This window comes from Mustela putorius, unplaced genomic scaffold, assembly GCF_011764305.1.
Source record: "Mustela putorius furo isolate JIRA1106 unplaced genomic scaffold, ASM1176430v1.1 tig00000640_pilon_pilon_pilon, whole genome shotgun sequence".
Lineage (NCBI taxonomy): Eukaryota > Metazoa > Chordata > Mammalia > Carnivora > Mustelidae > Mustela > Mustela putorius.
In genome coordinates, this window is record NW_025421432.1 from 10202980 (window position 1) to 10223035 (window position 20056).

Here is a 20056-nt window from a genome sequence, read left to right on the forward strand (position 1 = left end):
TTGGGAATGAACAACTTATCCATAATAAATTCTACCACTTATTCAGTTTTATATCCAACAAATAATTATTGAGTCATTAGTAAGTGTGAGGTGCATGTCAGCATCTGAGGCTAGAGCAGTGAACCAGACAGAAAGAGGCCTGACTTCATTTAATTTACAGTCCTCTGGAGGAGAGAAATGTTTAAAAATCATCTTTTATTACAACTCTGACAAGTATGCAGAAGGAAAAGGCCTTAAATGCAAGGAAAACTGAATAAAAGACCCAAGCCTAAGAAGCCTCTCTGAAGAGGGAACAGTTAAGAAGCGTGGAGATTAGGCAAGAGTAAGCCAGGTGTAAGAAGATCGGTGCCCAGAAAGGTGGGGTGGGGGCAGTGATCAGGATGCTTTAAGTTGTCTGCAAGTCAAATAAAACCTTCTGCAAATTTGCTTAAAACACTAAAAGGTATTTATTAGTATAGCTTCAGGCACAGTTTGATCAAGACTCTGGTTTTCATTTCTCTAAGAGTATCACTGTCCTACTTAATTTTATAGGTTCATTTCAGTCACTTAGTTTCTATCATGACAATGTCTACCAGTGGCAGTTTATTTGCTCATAGTCCCAGAAAGAAAGAGTTCCCTTCTTTATGCTGATTAGGCAACCCCAAATCAATCCTTCTAACTACTGGTTGCCTCCATCTGACTTCAGTCTTGGTTATCTGCACTGATGATTTGGGTCAGGAGAAGGGGATTTGTGTCACTTTGGACCTTAGGGGTGGAGTGGGTTCATTCCATCCAAATCATATGGCCACTAAACGTAGGTAGGATAAACGAGGAGGCAACCACAGTTTCAACTCCAGACTGAGAGCTGTTCTAATCAAAGATAGAAGCAGGCGTGGAGAACCTTAGGTGATTCGAACAGATGTTGGAGGATCTAAGTCCCACGTGAAAAACAAAATGAAGAGGAGATCGGCATGAGGGAGACAAAGCTGCACAGGCAGTGCCTTGAGTACCATGTTGGATATTCATGACCTGTTCCAAAGGTCAATGGAGAGTGTCTGGTTTTTTGTGATGATCAAACTTACATATTAAAAACATTCTTGTACAGAAGAAAGAAATATGTGTATATATCTGATACATCCATATATATACATAGACTATGTCTGAAAAATACAAGACACTGGTATACGTGGTTGTTTATAGAAAGAAGTCCTTGGAAAGCAGAGAGCTGACCAAATACAGAGACTTTTCACAGCATGCATGTTGACCTTGCCTTTTTTTTTTTTCTTTTTAACCTATTCTTACCTTGTTCTTAGATTTAAAAAATACCAAGTTAATTGTTTCCAGTGAAAACTCTGTCTACTGTATGGAGAGAAAACTCAGAGATAGGGAAGAAGGCAGGGACATAAGCCAGGAAGGGCAGTCACTTGGCTTCCCATGGGACGGGAACAGGTCACCTGTGGCTGAACATCTACCTGTCTCCACTGCCATAGCTAAGCCTTCTGTCTCAAGGCACACTCCGAGGTAGGACAGAGTGAAACAGCTACAGAGCCAGTGACTTCTGAGCATGAGATGCGATAGGGGGAGGAGGCTTGAGAAGGAGCTAGAAGCCATGGAATGGTTATAAGAGGATGATGGGGGCCTGGGGAAAGGGAGCAAGTTTGTATTTGTTCAGAGGCACAAACGTATTTGACTCACCTGAGCTGCTGAGACCCCCAGCTGTATGATTATGCAAATATAACACCTCTGAAAAAAATGAGCCTCTGCATCTGAGTGGAACTCCTGGGATTCCAGATTGTGGAATAGGAGCCTGGAAACCTCTCTGGGAGGCAGCCCACACCCAGCTAGAAAATGGGAAGCTGCAGCCTATTCCCACCCTGCCGCCTGACTTCACGTCCTCACTGGGTCAAGTTGAACTCAGTAGAATGCAATGCGTCCACCTTGCTGGCACAAGTAAATAATGAAACCATTAGCAAAGGGACGAATGAATGCCAGCAGCAATTTTAATGATAACTGCATACAATTAGCAAAATATTAACAAAATGTGAAATGAGTTTTGAGAGAACACAAACATGCAATCCATGGCAACAGGGAACAGTTTATATCATGCATCTCTCTCACTGTGTGTAATCCCTCCCATGCCACAATTCACGTCCTCCATCAAGGCCCATTCTTATCCTTTACGCTGGCTGTAATCACACCTTTGAATCTCTCATCATTTTGTCATACTCCCCTAATATCATTTATGGGCACACTATAGCATAGCAGTAACAAGCAAGCCATCTGGAAAATTGAGTTTATACTTTTGGTCTCCCATTTACAGTCTTTACAAGCTGTATGACCCTAAACAGTTTCCTTAACATTCCTGTGAATCCACTCCATCATCTGTAAAATGGGGACAGTCATGTCATGTTCTTTATGATGTAGTTGTGAGGAATGAATGGGTTAATATGGATGGATGTGATGTAATATATATGTGTATATATGTGATATATATATCTGCATATATATATATCTGTATTTATATTATATATGTGATATATATATATATATGTATATATATGTATCTGTATATATACATACCTGTCAATTTGGAGCACATTATAAGCTCTATGTGGGAATTAGTTATTGGTAGTATTACAACTATATGTATTAGTTATTAGTATATTTGTCATATCTTTTATTTAGATTATATGCATTTCAAATTATCTAATAGACTTAGGTTCTTTTTGTAACGTAATTGGTCATCTAATATACCATGTGAGAAACTACCCCAAAACTTACCAGTTTAAAACAACAAACATTTTTTATCTCGCGGGTCTTTTTTTCAAAGATTTTATTTATTCATTTATTTGACAGAGAGAGCACACACTCATGAGAAAGAGAGAAAGAGAGAGTGAGCACACAAGCAGGAGGAGCAGCAGGCAGAGGGAGAGGGAGAAGCTGACTCCCTGCCGAGCAGAGAGCCCAATGTGGGGCTTGATCCCAGGACCCTGGGATCATGACCTGATCCGAAGGCAGAAGCTTTACTGACTGAGCCACGCAGGAGCCCCTGTCTCACAGTTTCTGTGAGTGAGGAATCTGGGGATGGCTCAGAGTCTCCCAGGAGTATACGACTGAGGCTTCCCCCAGGGCAGTAGTCATCTATCTGAAGGTTCCACGAGGGAAGGAGCCACGCCCAAGCTCACTCACGTGACTATGGGCAGCCACAGGTCTCTGCTAGATGGTGTCTGGAGACATCAGAGTCTCTCCGTAGGGAGCTCAAAACATGGCAGCTGGCTTCCCGCACAGCAGGGGCTCTGAAAGAGGGAGAGAACAAAACAGAATCTCGGGTTTAAACAACTTAATCTCAGAAGTGGTGACCCATCACTTCTGCTATTTTCTGCCTTTAGAAGTGCGTCAGTATGTCCAGTCTACACTCTAGAGGAAGGGATCCCACGAGGACATGAATAGGATGAGCTCATGGTCACAGGGCCCCATCTTAGAGGCTATCTCCCACACACAGTAAGAAAGAGGAAAATGAGTGTTTGTGCAATGTGCCAACCTTACTGGATAACCCTTGTGGTTCTGAAAAACCATCATCTAACAGACTGAGCAGGAGAGCGGCACAGGTAAATTACGTCTATGGGAAACACTCGATGCTTGGCTTATCCATTTAATAAAAACTGGTCGATCCCCACTTTTATTGCAGACACTGTATGAAAAATGAAGGATACTAAGATTAAAAAAAAAAGAAAAAACTTTAAACTGGATAGGATCTGGCCCAACTTTCTCACTGAACAAATACGGAATTTGAGGTCTAGAGCAGACAGACTAGTTGTCCCAAGTCCCACAGTAACACAAGCACTGCCAGCACTCAGACCCTCAATCCCTTTCTACTCTGATGGAAATAAGGGAGTTCCCTGCTGCGGCCTTCTGGGCAACCAATCCTCTCACTTCTGTGACTAGGAAGAAAGACCACAAAAAAGAACTGAAATCTATGGGACATGCGTTATCTTTAAATGCATATAGTTTTTTTTTTTTTTAAGATTTTATTTATGTATTTGTCAAAGAGAGAGAGTGAGAGAGCACGAACACACAAACACAGAGAGCAGAGGGCAGAGGGAGAAGCAGGTTCTTCGTTGAGCAAGGAGCCTGAAGTGGGACTCGACCCCAGGACCCTGGGATCGTGACCTGAACTGAAGGCAGATGCTAAACAGACTGAGTCACTCAGACATCCCTAAATGCATGTAGTTTTATTAAAATCAGCCCCTCGTATTAGGACATTCTTTACATAAAGACAAACTATAATCCGTGAAGTTCCTACATGCCTAACAGATTTTTATGGGCTCCATTCTTCCGGTCCCCTGTTGTTCCTTGTGCAGACATTGCATTTAAGCTTCCACACACCACCTGACAAAGACAAAGACTTAGACATCACCCGAGCCGCACAGAGAGAGAGCTAAGTACCCCTCTGCTGGGGATGGGACACTACTTGCCCCCGGACCATCCAAGCTATAGTTCTCGCCTTTTGCCTCCTGACAAAGGCTGATGTTTATTTGTCTGTTTGGCTTGCCTTCAACCAGAAAGCACTGCTTCCATGTGTCAGATTCAACAAGGCCACTTTCCCCTCTGGAAAAATAAAATAACCTCTGCCCTAGTCATGCCTGGGAATGGAATGCACTTTGAGAGGCAAATACAAGAATTTCATGTGATATAAATAGACTCCATCAATTCAAGGAGCGGGTGTGGAAACTGAAACATTGACAGGTAATTATCAAAGTACCTTAGAAAAGCAAGTTTCTGTGGACAATAGCCGCAATTTATTATTATTATTGTTGCTAGCCTCCCTGATGTTCTCCATTTATGATTCGAGTAATCTTGTCTCTTTTGATGAATGTACCTTTTGTTTTTCATTAGGGTGTCAATGCATTAGACAAAAGGCCTGCTGAGTACGACAAAACTCATGGTCACCTGACAGAGAAAACAGGACTTTATACCCGTGAGCCAAAACAACAATCGTCCCGGCAGGCTGAGAATGCATAGGTACAAAACCACGTGTCCGCGTGCGCATGCACGCGTCGACAGACTGGAGCGCGCACACAAGAACATTGCCCTTGACAGTCCTGGAGATGATGTTAAGAATTTTTTAGCCAGGTTCAAGTGCTCTATGGCAGATTTGCCAGCTCCAGACCACGCATAACTGAAACCAGCCCCTCTATGCCTCCGACACCTTTATATCTTATTTCGTTGTGATCTTGCTGAATCCCTAGACCAATCAGAAAGGAGTAAGAATCCCTCTCCTTCAAAAATCCTCAGGCCCCTTCCCTTAATTAGAGATCCTGAGCTATATGTGGTTGGCCGTGAAGCATTATTTACTCTGAGGCAGCTCCAAGGCTTCAAAGCACTACTTTTCAAACCCTTCCAGCTCCTAAGGGGTGGGAGAGTGGAGGAAGTAGTTCAGCGGTCAGTCGATAAGAGTTTGAGATACCAGCAAACCCGACCCGGTGCTGGGTGTTTAGGCTAGAATTTCAATAGGTTCTTAACTAGTCAGTCCACTGGGGTATGTGGACTTTTTTATCAGTCTAGTATTCTGGGCCAGTGACACAATCTTGGACAGTTGTCAAGAGCTAATAACCTTTTGCAATAATATCCTCGACGGGGAAGGGGAAATGGGGTTTTCCAGGGCTGAAGTCTGAATGATTGTAAAAAAAAAAAAAAAAAAAATAGCAATTCAAAAAACACTTAGAATTAGAACAAAAGAGAAAGCAAACCAAACTCCCCCAACTCCCAACAGAAAAAATGTTAAGCCTACGTGTGCCACAAAGGAAAAAAAAAAGTTTTTCAAAGAAAAGCTCAGAATTTTCAATATATGCAGAACATTAATTTTAAGGTAATTAGAAAAAGCTGTTTTCTATTCATCAAAAATCAAAGGTATGTACATTCTGGATAAAGATTTGGCTACCAATTAATAAATTCATAAATACCCATGGAGTCTGAAACATGCCATCCATATTATGTGGTACTTTGAAACCTACTGGGTCCTAAGAGAAATCATAAAAGTGGGAAATCATTTTTAAAAGAACGTATTTTCTTTAAAGAGTTTATTTATCTATTTGACAGAGAGAGAGAGAGCGCGCAAGCTGGGGAAACAGAAGAGGGAGAAGCAGGCTCTTTGCCAAGCAGAATCCTGACATGGGACCCAATCCTAGGACCCTGAGATCATGACCTGAGCTGAAGGCAAATGCGTAACCGACTGAGCCACCCAGGCGCCCAAGAACTTATTTTTCCCCCGTGCAGCCTCCACTCCCATCCCTGTGTACTCACTCGAGAAAAATAATTTGAAACATAGAGTGAAACCAGAAATCGCATCCCCTGCAATATTCCAACATTGCTTCTGTTCTTTTGTTCATTCATTTACTGGCTATGCACTCACAAGGCTTCCCCTTTGGCTACCCACTGTAATAGAAAAAAAAAAAAAAAAAAGGAGTGAGTTACACAGTCCCTACTCAGAGGATCTCCCCTCTTAGTGAGAGTGACACACACAGAAATAAACAATAATACTCTAAATACTGCATCAAGGCACAGCATTATTAAAGTCCAAAATGCTGAGTGTCTAAGACTAGGAGTTTAAAACTGTCTCTACAGAGGAGGCGACATTTAAGCTGAGTCTTAAAATACAAGTACGAGTTGGCTAGGTGGCAAGGGGGGAGCTTCACACATATTTCGGAGAGGATGAAGCATTTGCTTTGATGCAAGCAGAGTGTGCATGCGGATGGATGGAAGAAGCGGGAGGAGATGAGGAAAAGTAAGAGCCAGCCTTTAATTGACTCCTATGCCGTGCTGACATATTTGAACCTTATCCCACCTGCAACAGAAAGGTGCTAGAGATTCCTAATGAAAGATTTCCTTTATACTCAAATAATTCAGGTGGTATCACAGAGGATGAAGGAGGAGTTTTGGTTAGAATCAGTTTTTTACATGGCTTCTTAGAAAGTCCAACCAACACCAAGTCTAGTTTCTGCCCTAGCTGAATCCCGTGTGTTCTCACATCTCAAGCTGAATCCCATGTGTTACCACATCTCCCTTTTTTTCTTTGTAATTTTCATCGCACTCACCTTTATTTATCTTCCATTGATTCATTCAGTCAATCATTCCATCATTCAGCAAGTATTTGTCCAGCCCTTACTAGAATGCCAGACACTGTGTAGGGACCAGTGATGAGTCCCTAACAAGGACAGGGTCTGCAATCTGGCCAAACTTAGAGTCTAGTAGTGCTGACAGATTTATTTAAATAGAAGTAATTGAAATGATGTATAAGGAGCAAAATGAAGGGAAGCTATGGGGGTTTCCCTAAGGAAGTGGTGGTCAGCTTGTGACCTAAAGGATGAGTAAGACTTAACCAAAGTTCATGCGTTGGAAGGAGGATGGGGGAAAGGCAGAAATTACCGTGCAACTGGGAAATAACCAAAATCAGGAGGAAGCATGGTACCTTGGAGGAAGTGAAAGGTGCCCTGCCTGCCTGGACAGTTGAACAAACTGGAGGGGTGGGCTGGAGTTAGAGCCTGCGGGGCTATGCTCACTATGTGTACCTACCCAGTAGGCTAGCCTGTGCTGTAGAAATAGAAACCTAATGTTTAGTGCCTTAACTGACAAAGATTTGTCTCTCTGTCAAGTAAATTCCAATGCAGTTCAGATGACATTCCAGGGCAATTCTCCATGGGGTATTTCAGACACTAGGGATCCCGCTATCTTTTGATGTCACCGTCCCAACATGTGGCTCTCAGGGTCACTACAAGAGGTGAAGAGCATGTATGACAGTGATTCCTAAATACTTTTGCCCAAAAGAGACACGTTCATCCACTGCTGTCCAGAACTAGTCACAAAGATCCAACTAACCACTAGAGAAATCCTGGAAAATATAGGACACACATGGGCCATTGACCCCCTCCCCCCCCAGTATCTCTGTCAAGGATTAACAGGCTTAATCCTAAAGATAATGGAGAACCACTATAGCCTTGCAAGCAGGGGACTGCTAGGATCGAGTTTATGTTGTAGAAGTGACTCCAGCAATACTGTGGAGAATGAAATGGATGGACAAGGAAAGATCAGTTAGGAGATTTTTCAGAAGTTCAAGTAACAGAAGATGGTGGGTGAGAAAACAGTGGTGTTGGCCTCCCAGTTTAGTAAAGACCTACATTCAGACATTTTTATAAGAATCCTAACAAGAAATTGGTTTAAACTGGTACTTGTAACAGAGAAGAATTTTCTTAAGAGGAATAACAGGGGTGCCTGGGGGACTCAGTCGATTAAGCTTCCAACTTTTGATTTCAGCTTAGGTCATGATCTCAGGGTTGTGAGATTGAGCCCTGCCTACAGCTCACATGCTGGACATGGAAGCCTGCTTAAGATTCTCTCTGTCCCTCTGCCCCTCCCCCCATGTGTGCACATGCTCTCTCTCTCTCTCTCTCCGTCTCTCAAAAAAAAAAAAAAAAAGAAGAAGAAGAAGAAGAAGAACAATATCAGAATATGTAAACTATTGGCTTTATTTACCTAGTAGTTTAACAGATTACAAATAGCTGAATTCTCTTCCCATAGGTTGGGGAGCAGGAGAAGCAGGAGAGCAAAGGTTCTTTTGCTTTAGTTCTGTGGAATGGTAAAACATGGTGAGGAAATTGTGATAATATCTGACAGAGTATCCTGAAGCTGAGACTAATGCTGAGACCATGGAAGTATGCAGAGCAGGGATTCAGATGGGGAGCTGAATAATAAGTCAGAAAAAGGATATAGGACTTTCCAGAACCAGGAAGGTAGGTCAGAAGTCAGAGTATGGAGCCAGCAAGCAGAAGGTTGGACCAAGGAGCACAGAGAACAATGAGTGCCACCAAAAAGCGGATTGTCCAAATTGTTCTTACATGCTTTCAGTAACCTGGAGATTGGAACTACAACCGCAATCACTGAGCCAGAGGGAGGGCAGGCAAGAAATGTTCCTCTAAGTAATTCCCCCATCAATCATCTTCTTATCAAGTCCGGAACTCATTTTTTTAAAATTTCAGCTTTATTGACATATAACTGATAGGATTTTCACGTAGCTCCCAGTCTTCCCCAGCTCAATAAAATCATCTACTCTCCCCTCAAGTGCTTCGGCCATAAGCCCTTCTCAAATCTTCTCTTTCGTGTTATGCTACTTCTCCATGTTTGATCCATCAGCATGTCCCTTGACTCTACAATGATATATGGTCTGATTCCAACCATTTCCTGTCATCTCCACCATTGTCCAAGCTACACCATCTCTTAATTTTGACTGTAGCAACAACTTCTTAACAGGCTCCTATCCTCTGCTCTTTCCTCTTAAATTCTATTCTCACCACAGACAGAATGATCATTTTGAGACATGAATATAGTCATATTAGTCCCTTCCAGTGGCTTCTAGTCCTACTTAGAATAAAACCATGGCCAGGGTGCCCAGGTGGCCCTGTCAGTTTAAGTGTCCAATTCTTGGTTTCAATGTTTCAGTTCAGGTTGTGATCTCAGGGTCATGAGATCAAGCCCAGAGTCAGGCTCCATGCTCAGCTGCAAGTCTGCTTGGAATTATCTCCCTCTTCCTCTTCCTTTGCCCCTGACCCACAACTGCAAGTGCTCAATTTTTCTCTTTCAAATAAGTAAATCTTTAAAAAAAGGGGGGGGGGGGGGGATAAAACTATGGCCGATAACATCCTTCAATATCTAGGCTATGTCTTCTTTTCTGATCACATTTCCATCGCTTCCTTCTATTGCCCTTGTTACCTAGACTGCAAAGCTATTCTTTAAATATTGATTTAAATTAATTATTAGATTAAATATCACCTCCTTAGCCTCACATCTAAACATCTGATCTAAAGCAGCCACTCATTACAAAACAGTAAATCTATTTTGATGTTCTGCATACATTGACTCTTAACATTTTCTTTCTGAGTTACTTCCATGGTATTGCTGTCATGCTGTCATGAGGGTTAACTATCTGTTCTCCCCACTGAAAGCAGCAGCCTACACTGCCTTGATCCTTGCTGTTCCCGTGCATGGAATGGTGTGTAGTAGGCACTCTATTCTAATTTGGTGAAGAAATACATGAATGAAGAAATACATAAATGAGTGACTTCTCCTTCTTTCCTGTGCCTGAAACCTCTCCTTCTTGACTATCTTCTTTCCAACAGCCTAGAACCTTGAAGTCTCTTAGACAACTGAAAAAGTAAAGTCCTCCCTTGATCTCCTGTAGCTTTTCCTCTTCCTTTCGATTCCATTCTTTCTTCTTCTTTGTTGCTAGAAATGGGGGCTTTTTGTTTGTTTGTTTGTTTTTTATACAAACACTCTACAGTTACTGCATAACATTCTCTAGCTTCTGACTCTCTGCTCGGTGGAAATGGGTCCAGCTCCTGGTCCCAAACCAGCCCTTGCCTTAGTGACCCTCACTGCCACCTCCAGTGCTCCCCCTTCTTCTATTCTTGACCCCCAACATCTCTTCTTTCTGTGGGGCTCTCTGACCATTCCCTTTCTGTTCTCTTCTTAAAACAATTCCTTGGGCTCCTCTACACTCTTTTCACGCTCCTTCTTTCATCCTTCCGCCATCTGCTCTTTATCACGTGACTTTTGCCCTTTCCCTCCGCCTCCCACTAAATTGGAGTGTGCCCGGTCACTTAGGATTCTTGGCGCCCCGCCTTTCTCACTCTCTACCCTCTCCTTCTGGCTGATTTCATATCCTCCTTGGACTTCAAATACTTTCCCAAAATAGATTTTTTAGAAATCTACACCTCTAGCCTATAGCTCTTCCCCTCACTATGTACACTTGGGTAGCCCACAGTCCTTTCAAACTCAGGATGTCCAGATTTGTAAGGTACTGTATTAAGGAAAGGGGGACTCGGAGATTTGGCCGTTTACCTAAGAGCCCCTGACTAGGGAATGGTACAACTGGAATCTAAATTCAATTCTCCCAGACATCAAAGCCCATATTATTCCTACATGTCACTTTGTCATTGTGTTACAACAGCAGAAAGCAGGAAACAGCCAAAATGTCTTTCTAGAGAGTAGTTCAGTATACTGTGGAATGGCCAAAAGAATGAAATTTGATGCCACGATTAAAAAAGATTCTTTAGAAATATGATTAATAGCAGGGGGGAAAGTGAAACATGAAAGTATGTATAGTAAGATCCTAATCTCATCATTATGATTAGAATAAAGTCTGGAAAGGAAACATAAAATGTCAACTGCTATCTTCATGTGGTTGCATGATTATGGTTTAAATAACTATATTTTTTCTCTACCCCCATTCATTCTGGCCCTGCACTAGTGCCTCCGATTTCTTTTTAGAACCTCTTCTTCATGTGTGTCATTTGTTTTTGTTGTTTTTTTTTTTTCTGTTGTGTGTATTTTGATGGGAAAGTAATGAAATTTCCTTAGTCATATCCTTTCACTCACCCAGCCAATATAAGCCAAAAACCTTGTATATTGGCCAAGATGAGCCAATAAGACATTTTAGCTGAGTTGCATTGGGAAAGAAAAATGTCAGAATCCATTCAATCCTATAGTGGCACCAGAACTAAGCAATCAGTTTCCACCTCCATTAATTCCTAGAGCTGCTCTTCTTGTTCTATTTCTAAACTGATTCTCTGGCCTCTTGTCCATTCTGGAAGCTTCCTCACATCCTTTCAATAAATTACCTTTTCTTGGCTAAATCAGCTCTTAGTGGTCTCTGATATTTATGACCAAAGAACCTTAACTGACACATATCTGTATGTTTTCTATAATAAATACATTTTGTCTTTATACTCAAGAATGAAGAGGGAAATGAAAGTTAAAGATCTAGCAACAGTAAAAACAGTCCAAGTTACTAGTCTGAAACATGTTTGACTCTAATAAACCTGGGTGAAATGTGAGATTTGACCTCTCCTGATCCATCACTGATCCTAGTAAATCACCCACTTCATGCTGTGATTTCAAAGTGACAGCAGATCAATAGTATCCCCTTCCTATACAAGCAGAAAACATTTTTATTTCTATTTCTAATAAGTTTAAGGTCAATGAGATCCTACCAAAGCAAGACTTGGATTATACTGGAAAGAAAATATACTTTTTTTTTTTTCATTTGATACATGTAGTGAATGCTTCCTTCATGCCTGCAAGTTGGTCTGCAAAAATGAATGGTGCCTGGCTTTGGTCTCTTAGGTACTTCCTCCTGCAGAATGAGGCAAGTGGGGTGCCTGGGTGGCTCACTGGGTTAAAGCCTCTGCCTTCGGCTCAGGTCATGATCTCAGGGTCCTGGGATCGAGGCCCGCATCGGGCTCTCTGCTCAGCAGGGAGCCTGCTTCCTCCTCTCTCTCTGCCTGCCTCTCTGCCTACTTGTGATCTCTGTCTGTCAAATAAATAAATAAAAATCTTAAAAAAAAGAATGAGGCAAGTGCATAGCAGATAAATTGCAACAAGATATGGTAAATGCTACTCTAGAGATGGGAGCAAAGTGCCATCTCTCAGGACAGAGATAAACTATCACTGAAAAGATTCTAGATGATTAGAAGGCCAATAACAACCCCCCTAGCACTTACTGTTTTAGCTGAAAAGTGGGATACAGTGACTTTGCAAAGAAGATCATCATTCCAATGGGAAAACATGGAAAGCATGCCATTATCCTGTTAGTGGCAAAACCACGTTATAGGTTGTAATTTCCATACTTTCTTTTAAGTGCATCTAATAAGCTGTCAATATAATGATTATAATTTTCACTTTAAATCCCTTGAAAACACATTGTAGTGTCTTTATTATCAACTTGCCTTAATAAAATAACAGAAATTGGGGCACCTGGGTGGCTCAGCCAGTTAAATGTTTGCCTTCGGCTCAGGTCATGATCCTGGGGTCCTGGGATCGAGCCCCGCATCAGGCTCTCTGCTCAGCAGGGGAGTCTGCTTCTTCCTCTCTCTCTGCCCTTGCTTGTGTGGTCTCCCTGCCTCTCTCTCTGAAATAAGTAAATGAAATCTTAAAAAACAGGTAACAGAAATTCACCTTTGTCACCTCCCTCTAACTAACCCCTTAAGTATTTACCTTCATTTTTCCAAAATCCATTTCCTACTTTCTCAGTCCCGGGGACACTAAAAGAATTATCTTGCACCCCTCACTGAAGAGGCTACCCAGATCCTGTGTCTCAACACCATGCTTTGGGTAGGATGGAGAGATTCCTCCCAAACATTTCTTCACATCCATTCTTATCTATTGCGGGTCTCTTCTTTCAAGACCTAGTCCGATACCTACCCCTACCAGTGTGCCAGCAGCCATAATGGCTCAGTGGGGCACTGCTTCCAGCTACCATGGCTGCCCTGGAATGGAGGCCTTCTGGAGAAAAGAGCTCAGCAACACAATGAATAGTAATCCCACTGGTGAAATTCTTGATACTGATAGACCAAACCAAAACACCCAAACCCTACTCCCAGGTATTCTATATCAGTAGTTTTGATGTGAGGCCTTAAAAAATAAGAGCATCTATATTAAAAAAAAAATTAAAAAAAAAAAAAAAACTTCCTTGAAGATACTAATGTTGGGGGAGAAGTCTGGGTCCTCAAGGAATGATGATATAAACAAGCATAAGGACATGAGTTCCAAGCAAAATCCATCCCAGGAACATGTAGACGGAGGTCTCTGGGGACAGGCCAAGTACCAGGTGTTTGCCTCTGCCAGCCTCCTACCGTCCCTATCTCTGCCCTTCCTGGTCACCTCTAGTCCTTGCAGGAAAGTAGTAAGCAGTAGAGACAGAGGGTGAGCTTTGGAATCAAACCGTCCTAGGTTGATCAATGGACTCTGCCACTTACTCACAGTGGGATGGTGGGCAAGTTACCAAATGTCAGTGGACCTTAGTCTCCTCATCTGAGAAAGGACAATAGTAATTTCTTCCTTGCAATAAGAGAACAAAATGACATGACAGAAGCCTCTGACACATAGAAGGGCAGTAATCGGCAGCTGTGAGGCTATGTGGAGTCATGCTTTGCCAACAGTAGCAACACACCCAACCCTGCCCTTTCCCTAGAATAACCTATGATTCAAACCCGACAGTAAACAAACAAACACATCTACGCCTTCCCTCATGGTACTCTAAACTGGTTTCTACGAACCCGAAAATGCCAGGGGTAGCCTAAGCTACAAAGAGCCTCTGTTGAAGCAAAGATGCTTGGAGAGCCAGTGCTCAGATTTGAAGAAGTGCCTGTGTTGTCTCTTGCTGTTCCATCACATCATTTGTTCCAGAACAGCTCCCCCCACCACAGGTCTACAATATTATCCACGCCAGGTATGGGCAGGCTCACGGTCTTCTGAGACAGAACGAAAGAGAAGGCCTCAGGTCTCTCCACGGCTACACTGACCACTGCATGTGGCCTATGGGCGTGGAGGTATATGTGTGTGTGAAGAGATCTTTAAGATTCCCATTTCCTATTTCCATATTTATCCCATGCTCAGACAGGAGTGCTAAGTACATTTGTTGCTCACCCACATTTTTAGAACTGGAAAATGGGATGGCCGAGAAAGATCTTAGAAACTGGCCAGGGCAACATTTCCAAGATGTGGCCTGTGGACCAAGTATGGTGTCCCTAAAGATGGGACAGACAGACAACTGCCTTATTGAATAAGCATTTTAGGGAATTCTCACACACTTTTAAAATCGTGGGACACCTGGGTGGTTCAGTTGCTTGAGTGTTTGACTTTGGCTCAGGTTGTGATCTTGGGGTCCTGGGATTGAGCCCCACATCTGTCTCCCTGCTCAGAGAGGAGTCTGCCCTCTCTCCCCCTCTGCCTCCTCTGCCCCTCTGCCTGCTTGTGCTCTCTTTCTTCTGCTGTGTGTCAAATAAATAAAATCTTAAAAAAAAAAAAAAAAGAGCACTTTCAAGATGGAGAGCCACTGAGCTAGCGCAAATGCCCCCTTTCAAAGTGAAGATATTAAGGCCTGAAAAAAAAAAATGAGTGATTTTCAAAAACAGAGGGTCTGACTTCAGCACTACTGACATTTGGGACTGAGTAATCCCCCCTGTGCATCAAGGATGTTTAAGGGCATCCCTGGCCTCTTGGAACTAGACTCCACGAACATCCTCACAGCTGTGACAACCAAAAATGTCTCCAGACATAGCCAAACATTCCCTAGGGAGACAAAATCAGCCCAGACTGAGAACCCCTGTCTAAAGTCCCACTGATAATCAGAAGGGGAAGCAAGATAGTACTCAGGGTCCTGATTCACAGCCCAGCGATTTTCCTGTAGCTGCTGCTCCTCTTTTGCTGGGGGTGGGGGGTGGGGGAAGGCAGTGAGGAAGGAGGGGGAAGGATGAGTACTCAGACCATAAAGTTGGAGTCCCTGGGAATCCGGGATGTGAACTGCCCCTCCCCACCCCGCCCGCTCCTTCCCTGACTTACTGTGCAGCTAGTCATCCCTATTTCTGTTTCTCCACCTGTTTAAACCTCGCTCTTCCAGGAGAATTGGCAGGATTCAGATTGGCAACACCTTGGAAACCCACACAGAAGGGTGCCATCCAAGAAGCTTTCCTGAGACTGATTTAAAGGTACCTCTGCGCAGAAACCAAGGGTGTTGTGTTCTCAGGTTCGCGCCCTGCGAGGAAGAGAAGCGTGGTGGGGAACCTTACAAAAAGGATCAGAAAAGGTGGCTTCTGGCCCCAGCGCTTTCCAATCTGCCTTTGTGGCAGCTCTCTGATCTAGAAGCAGTTTCTCCGGCCAACGAAGGGATTAAAATATGTCGCCGCATCTGGACTCACCGGTGACCTCTGTCACGGGTTGTCAAAAACCCAAACCCCACCTTTCCTCCAATTCCCCAGCTAGCTCACTAGTCCTCATTTTCTTCAGTGATGGGAGGTTGTGTTTGCGGAGGTCTTTATTCCTAAGAGACACACTCTGAAGTATTTAGGAAGGGAGTCCGGTGATATTTGTAACTTACTCTCAAGTGGTTCTCAAAAATCATATACTATGTATATTATGTGTACGCCTATACATGTAGGCATATAGTATCCTACATAGAGGGAAAACAAATCTACCAAGATATTGCTAAATGTTGAATCTCATTGGAGGGTATATGGGTGTTTGTTCTATGATTCTTTTCCATTTTTCTGTATGCTTGACGTTTTTAGAAGTCAGATGTTGGAGGGAAGAACAGCTCTTTTACAAAAAGCTATCTCTTTCACAAAGCCTTTCCCAAACTAGCTGAAATAATTCCTCCAAATTCCCACAGCACTTGTGTACTCGGTGTTTATCACTTTCTACCTTGTGTTATAGTTATTTAAGTGCTCGCATAGTGGGTCATAAAATTGCTAGCGCAATACTCAGCTATGCGGAGAACATTTGTTCTAAAACTGCTCTTTATTTAGTCTCCAACTTCTCTGTTCCTCCTCACAAGACCCCACGGTGCTGGAAGCAGGAAGAAAACCAAAGTAAATCTGAGTCCAATCTTGTCATCTCAGATTGATCTTAGAATTTAAATAGTCGCTTTAGGTAACTCAGTCCTGTTTGGACAGAAGCTGGGTCCTGACCTCTGCTCCCCCTTGATTCCCCAGGACGGCATTTGGGAACTGACTGGGTTCCCAGTAAAGGGTGTCCAAGATCAGTTTGTAAAAACTGGTCAGTGATATTATACCCGTGATGCGAATGCTGACTCCACACCTGGTAATAAGGTCCTTGAGGGACATGGTCAGTGTTCCGGGAGCAACTGAAGGAAGTGTCATCTCTGTTGTTCGAGGAACTGGGCAGTGCTCCGACCTTACAGGTTCACCCTGAATCTTTGCCATCCGCCGTCTCTCTGGCCTAATGTTCCTGCCTCTACATCATGACTTCTGCTTTCATCACTCACCGAAATGCCACAAAGTGATAAATAATAATTTGACGCTAGCAATTCCTAATGGACTGAGCGCCAAGCTCTTTGCATATAGTATCTCATATATGAGATGTGAGGCATTAGCATGGAATTGTCTTCTAAGGACAGCCAGAGTGTGTGTGTTGTCTCCTGCTGTTCTGTAGACCCCACCACAGGTCTACAATATTATCCACACTAGATATGGGCAGGCTCAACGGTCTTCTGAAACAGAACGAAAGGAGAAGGCCTCAGGTCATTGCCTGGTTGTTGCCTTCGCCCTTTCTCCGAACTCTGAGGCAGTAGAGACCGCCTGCCATGCTGTCTTAGAAACTCCCATTTGCGGGGACCTCCCAAGTTATGTAGCCAACCACTTCTTCTCCAGCACCATCATGTTATTTCCTTCCAGTTCAGCCCAATTCCTTCTACTCCAGCAAGTCCCGTAAGTTCTCTGGCCTTCCCACCTTTTCCCATCACCTTCCACAGTCCCTCTGGTGTCTGTCATGCCCCTTCAAACTCACCCTGACAGACCAACTTGCGTTCATTTAGCACACTTTATGGAGCGCTGATTTGTGCTCAAGCCCACTGTCCTCAGTCTTAGAAAGATAAGGCAGAGAGAAAGAGAAGCGAGCCCAATCCCCACCATCATGGACTCTGCAGTGACTGTCTGTGTGGGCTTCCATCTTGTCCCAGTTATTCAAGCAAGAAACAATCCTCCCCACGCCTCCTTCCAAGTCGGCGTGCTATCTGTATCATCCATCTGACACCGAGGGCAGCTCTGCGGAGTTAATCATCCTATTCAGGGACTGTTTATTGAAGGTAATAATAATAATGCGAGTACTTTTACCGACTGAGTGTCTCCTCTATGCCAGGCACTCCTTCTGGTTGTACCGTCTCTAGTTTTCTCACCATCACTGCCTGAAAGGGGCAATTTATTTCTTGTTAGTAATGAAGCACTTGAGGTTCAGAGATGATAAGTAACCTGCCCAAGGCCGCATAATTTGTAAATGACATGGTCAGTGGGAGAACCGGGACCCCTGACTCCAAAGGCTCTCCAGACCGGCCAAGCTGTTGACTTCTTTGTGGCGTCGTGTGCTGAAGTAGTGAACAGCCAGTGACGTAGAGGGCTGGGAATTAGATGTGCATTCGAGTTCCAGCACCGGCCCTTACAGGAGATGTGACTTCGGACAAATTCCCAAACCTCTTTGTATCTTAGTATCCTTGTTTTAAAATTACCATCGCAAAAAAATACACAAAGCCATTTACCTCGCAAGGATTATATGAATGAGAAACACCTAGCAAAGCACCGGGTATTATCATAGACTCTTTCCCTTCTCCCTTTGTTGACAAGGATCACTGAAAACATTGCCATGTCCCTTCTTGTTGCTGGTATAAATGTCTAAGTGTGATGTTAAGGAATATCTGACCTGTGGGGATATTAAAGAGGCAGGGACTGGCCCAGAGTGGTAGAGGCGGTAAGGTTGAGAGGAAAAGGAAAAGCAATCCCAAAACCAGGCAGTGGGAGTGAGGTGGTGAAGTTGCTTTTGTTAGGCAAAGTTTTCCAAGGCAGAGCCCCTGAAGCTTTTGTGTGTCAAAAGCATTTTAAATGCTTGCCACAGGTGCGCTCATATGGGATTCCTTCTGTGGCAAGGAAAGTGTAGGCTTATCAAAATGCTAACTGATACTGTTCAGAAGGAATCTGGAGACATCCAGAATAGACCCTTGTACAACAAGCTCGAAAGCCCATTCTTTTTTTTTTTTCTATAAGCTGGCTACCCAATCCAGAACACAACATAGGTCATAAACTAAACTTCCACATTTATGAGCTGATTCATCTATTGATTCAATAAATATTTGTTGAGCAGCTACTGTGGGCCAGTTCTCTGTGATTCGAAAGCTAGTGTTCTCCTACCATTTAAGTCTTCCTAATAAAGTACATGATATAATAGAGATCCCAGTCATTGACAACCTTCTGTCAAAACCTGAAAATAGTCTGGGCAGAACACGATATGCTCATGGCTCTGGAAAGATAATCAGGCTGATTGGCATGGCCGGGCCTGTGTCCCCAGACTTCTCACTACTCCATGCATGTCCTTCTCAAAGCTGGATGCTTACAAAGAGTGGTCCTCTATAGTCAGAAGTGCCGTTCTCAGACAAGGGTATGTGAGTATCTGCATGCGACTGCTTATAAAACTTTATGAGGATAATATACTTCAAGATATTTATTAGAAATTTGAAAAGAGGCAAAGACTAGGGCATACAACCCACTCAAAGAGGGAAAACCCAGCCCTAAGAGTGCCTTACCTTTGTCTAGGGCAGATCCTTTTCTGTGGCCTGTAACATAAGTGCTGTCATTTTGGCTTCATACAAGCCTATGAGATCTGGAAGGTGATGGAGATTGTACCCATTCCCGAGGAAACTGAGTCTCAAGTTATAAATGTCACCAGTACTTTAGAAATGTCCCAAGTTTCCACATGTACTTAATAATGTCAGAATCAGGATTTGAACGTAAGTTCTTTCTGTTCCTTCCAGTATACCATCGGCATTGGTCAGGATGAGTTAGGTTATGTTGAGGTAACAAATGGCCGTCAGAACTCAGAGGCTCACCATAATCAAGCAAGATTTCTTACCCGCGTTCCATGGCAGCTGGGGCTTTGGTCTATGTCATGTTTATGGCAGGATCCAGCTGACTAAGCTGCCTGTACCTGGAACTTAGCCACTCATGCAGCAGAGTGAAGAGTGAAGAGCAGTGAGTCCCACGCTGGTTCTAGAAGTCTCTGATAGAAACTGTCATTCTCAGTTCATTGACCAAAGCAGGTCACATGGCCTTATCCACATAAAATATCACAGAGATGAGTTACCTCCCACAGGAAAGGGACCCAAATAGGAATAAAAACAACTCAGTTTACATTAGGATAGTAATGTGTGAAGTCGTCGTGAGCCCCCCTGCCTTGTTCACAAATGTGATTCTGGTTAAGAAATATTTCAGATATAATCAGCCCAGCAGTCATCTTAAAAAATGAAAAAATTAAATAATGAAATGAATTTAATATTAAGCAAGCAACAATGCTAAAACATGCCTCTTGAGCATGAACCCTGCATTTGCCAAGAAAGCAACTTTCACTCTGGGAATAAACTTTCCATTTCTGGCAGGAAAATTGAATAACAGCACTGAAGTTATCCTGTGAATGGGCGTCAGGGTGTCCTATTTGAATGTGTAATGAGTACACATTGGCAGAAACTCCC

General features: G+C 43.2%; 1 long non-coding RNA gene across 1 annotated transcript; it reads right to left on the reverse strand.

Moving 5' to 3' along the window:
* Positions 1-2987: 2987 nt before the first annotated feature.
* On the reverse strand, positions 2988-12234 carry LOC106005446. The gene is made up of 3 exons (XR_001178796.2): positions 7074-12234; positions 6283-6414; positions 2988-3275 (listed from the first exon to the last, which is right to left on the reverse strand). It is a non-coding gene; the product is annotated as an uncharacterized LOC106005446 (long non-coding RNA).
* Positions 12235-20056: the final 7822 nt, after the last annotated feature.